The sequence below is a fragment of the Penaeus monodon genome, unplaced genomic scaffold, assembly GCF_015228065.2.
Source record: "Penaeus monodon isolate SGIC_2016 unplaced genomic scaffold, NSTDA_Pmon_1 PmonScaffold_76, whole genome shotgun sequence".
In the NCBI taxonomy this organism is placed as follows: domain Eukaryota; kingdom Metazoa; phylum Arthropoda; class Malacostraca; order Decapoda; family Penaeidae; genus Penaeus; species Penaeus monodon.
The window spans coordinates 13516-17924 of record NW_023662771.1 but is presented as its reverse complement, the minus strand read 5'-3'; positions in this window follow the sequence as shown (position 1 = coordinate 17924).

Genomic DNA, 4409 nt, shown 5'->3' with positions numbered 1-4409 from the left:
TCATCAAATTTAATGGTCACAACACGATAGATTGTAGATTACATCAGAGGCCACTTTTTATGTTTTAATTGTCAAAGGGCTGGTCATTTTGCAAGGCAGTGTCCCTTTCAGCCGCCTCACGGCAGGGCGAGGTCTTCACCAGCACGTGAGGGATTTCACTCGGGAAGACCGGATTGAGAAAAGATGGGGATCAGAAAACCAAGGAATCTCGGGTCCCCAAGGTAACCAGATGGAGAGTCAATTAAACGGGGTCGTCCTCTGGTTAGGATTCATGTAAATGGAATGATCTGTACGTGTTTTGTTGATACGGGTCCGAAGTGACCTTAATTAAGGAGAGTACTTGACAAATTAAATATATTGTCTGTCACTCCCTCGGACGTACTTTTAAAAGGGTGCCTCTGGTTCCATATTCAGTGGCTTAGGAAAAATTAATGTAAATTTTTCTATAGAGGACGCTGTGAAATAACCATCCCGTTATGGTATTTAAGGATATCTCATTCCCTGGAGACGTGTTGCTTGGGTATTGTTTTTATTAGACTTTTAATTTTCGTTGGGGAAAAACCCTCACTCCTCCCAGGAATTACAGTCCTTTAATTGATGTTAAGGTTCCTTTCTGGTTTTCAGACCAGTCGTCTTTAGGTTTAAAGGGGTTTTAAATATTAATAAATTTTCCCGTCTGTTTTTATGTGTATCTCAATCTGTGATTTGTCAGCCCAAATCAGGCTGCTTTGTAAGTACCACTGTAACTAATGATTTTAACAACCCCGTTGGGTTGGTCAGGTAGAACGGCAAGAGTCTTAGTGCCAAGAAGCATAATTTCTATTAATAAAAATAGTGCAAGTGTTTGGGTAATTAATGATAAGCCCCACCGAGTGACGCTGAAAGAGGGTATGAAATTGGCTAGTATTTACATGGTGAGTGATGTATATGCAAATTCTAATTCTGTGCATCTTCCAGAAGAGGTGGAACAAAGGACCCATGGCTGTGGACGATTTTAACCGATTTGCAGACGATTTTACGGACGGTTTTGATGAGCACTTTGCATCAGTGATTTTGGCTACAATAGTTGATGATTTTGATCTGTTTTCCCCCCAGTAAGTATGGACGTGTGTGCATTGAAAACTACTGCTGGTGTGGAGAGAGTTATCCCAAAAGAAAATTTAGAACATTTAGGATCTGTGCGAAGGGGAAAAATTGTTTTCTATTTTAGAAAGGTTATAGTGATCTCTTTAATGAAGATGCCCCTCTTGGTTGTGTACCTGACATTAATCATAAATTACAACTTCAGGCGAAGGCCCCATTCGTACACGGCAATGGAGCTGCCTGAAAGTGCGCGCGACACGATACGGCAAGAGTGTGAAGCGATGTTGCAGGATGGCATTACCGAGCCGTCAACCTCGCCATGGTTATCCCGGTGGTCTTAGGGGCGGAAGAAGGATGGTGGCATAAGGTTTTGCATCGACTTCCGAAACCTCAACAAAATCACTCTGGCCGACACCTACCCAATGCCCAGGCTCGACGAGACCAAGACCGGTTAGCGGGGCCCCCGGGTTTTACTGCCTTGGATGCCAAATCTGCCTACTGGACTGCCCGAGGTAAACGAAAGTGATCGCCAAAAGACTGCTTTCTCAGATGGTTGTCGTCTGTACCAGTTCAGGAGGATCCCTTTTTGGGTTTTGGGCCCACTGCACCTTCCACATTCCAGAGGGCTATCAACGCTGTACTGCATCCTGTTTTAGGAAGACACACGCTCGCCTTTTTAGACGATGTCGTCGTGGGCCTCTGGTAGCTTCGAAGAACACATGATCATCTGGATGAAACAATGGGTTTGCTAGCCAAGGCAGGTTTCAGGTTGAACCTGAAAAAGTGTAAGTTTGCTGTAAATACCCTTTAAATTCTTGGGTCATCTCATAACCCCTAACGGTGTCCCCCCCAGATCCTGATAAGGTAAGGCCATCACTCAAATGACAGCACCTCATAATGTAAAGCAAGTACGCCAATTTCTGGGGGCCACTGGTTTTTCAGGAAACAAACTGAAGGATTATGCTTCTGTGGCTGCTCCTTTACTGCCTTTCTGAAGAAAAAAGCTAAATTTCACTGGGGTCTTGAACAGCAAACGGCATTTGAAGATCTGAAAGGCAAACTGGCTTCTGATCCCATCCTTAAACAGCCCAACTTCAACCGCACCTTCGAGGTACACTGTGATGCCTCCGGTGTAGCTATTGGCGCTTGCCTCATGCAGCGAGATGACGAAGGTAAACCACATGCAATCTCGTACTTTTCCAGGAAGTTGCGTGAGGGGGAGAACAAGTTTCCCACCATCGTGTTGAAGCCTTGGCAGTGGTTGAAGCTGTGAGAACCTTTGATCCCTACTTGTATGGTAGGCATTTCAAAATCATAACTGATCACCGTCCACTGTGCACGTATTGCCCAAAGGACCAAGTCTTTAAAAGGGTGACTCGCTGGAAACCATGAATTGTCTTTTTATAATTACACATTAACATATAAACCTGGTGCTTCCCATTACATGCCTGACCTCTTAAGTAGAAAGAAATTTCCCCCCTTGATGAAATCTTGAAACCCCCAGACAGTTGCCGGCCGCTCAGCAAGAAGACCCTCTTTGGAATGAAGTTCGTACCTACCTGCAAGAACGCCGGATGCCTAGGCAAAGGATCCCACTGAATCTCGAAGAATTTGAACTAAGAGGTGATCTCCTGTACCATCTTAGGGTCCTCCCTGGGAGACTAATTAGCCAATTAGTGATTCCCCGTACTCTGAGGACGAGAGTTCTGGATGCTGTCCATGCAGATTGCAGCTGCTGCCCATCCAGGAATCTTCAGGACCTACTGTCGCCTCAGGGATCACTATTACTTCCCTCAGATGTTGGCCGAGACTAAGAGATACGAAATTCGTGTCTGATCTGTCAAACACGAAAAGGACGTGCAGGCAGGAGGGCTCCCTTAGCCTCCATGCCAGAAGTTACACATCCCATGGAGAGAGTATCAGTGGATCTCATAGATTGCTTGGATCTACTCGTGGCAATAGGTATGTTCTGGCAATTATAGACCACTTCACTAGATATTTGCAGTTGATTCCTCTGCCTAATAAGGAAGCCCAGACAGTTGCTGATGCTTTATAAAGATTACGTCACCCTATTCGGTCCACCTCGTCTACTTGTTGCGGATAATGGAAAAGAATTCCACAATAGATTGTTTTTTCAGGTGTGTCGGATCATCCGAACTCAGACGCACTACACTACTCGGTATCACCGGAAGCTAACGGTATGGTTGAGAGAAGCAATCGGTGGTGAAAGACGCTTTGGCGACCCTGATAGGAGAACATCCGAATGATTGGGATGAAAAACTACCGTTTGTCAGACTTGCCCTCAACAGTGCTGTACACAGGAGCGTGGGTCAAAAACCCCTTTATCTGATGACTGGCAGAGATGGATACTTCCCCCCAGGCGTGCGAACGAGATCGACGTTGATGAGGTCACGGCTCAGGTGCTGAGGGAAAATCTACGGGATGCGAGGATAGCCGCCAAGGATGCTGCAAGAAAGGCGCAACAAGGATGGGCACGAGACTACAACCGCAGACTGAGGCAGAGATTCGATCCGGCGGAAGGAGGGCCTCGTGCTGTTACGTATTTTTCGTCATGGTGGTCCAGGCGGACCACTCGGGCCGAGATGGAGTAAGCCTGCCCGGATTGTGAAGAAGATCGGGCCGGTGAATTACCTGGTTCGAGAACCCGACCCTCCTCACAATGAGGTGAATTATCATATCAACCAAATGCGTCCTTATGGGACCCCAAACGAGAGGGAGTGTATCCTGAGTTGGATTCTGAAACGGAATCAGGGTTAGATGAAGATTTTAAGAGAGTAAAGGGTTTAAAAGAGAAATGGCCAGTATTGTATTCTTTAAAGGGGGGCCTGTCGCGATTAATGGCGAGTTTGTTGCAGATGATTGGGAGTTACCCAAATTCAGATTTCGGTTTTGCACTCTCGTTTTTACTATAAAATTAGAAAAGACCTTAAATTATCCTGTCTGCATAAGACCATTAGTAACCTGTCCTTTCTTTTTCAGAAGTTTTGGCCTATTTCTCACTGAACAGGTTCAGTTCGCCAACTGACGTTAACGAACTTTGATGGGGAGGAGTTGTAGTGACCCATACGGCGCCGTACGCGCCGGAGCAGGAAAGGATTGAGTCTCCCCTGAAACCAAATGGGAAATGCCCGCATAAACACGTGCTGATATTGCCTTCTCCGGTTCTTATGTATATTTTTATTATTCTAATTTTTTTATTGCAAAATAAAGTTTATTTTCCTCTTAACTAAGAGGAACCATCACCATTTTCTTTTTCTATTCTTTTTTTTTAAGCACTCTTTTTACTTTTAAAGGATTATTTTTTT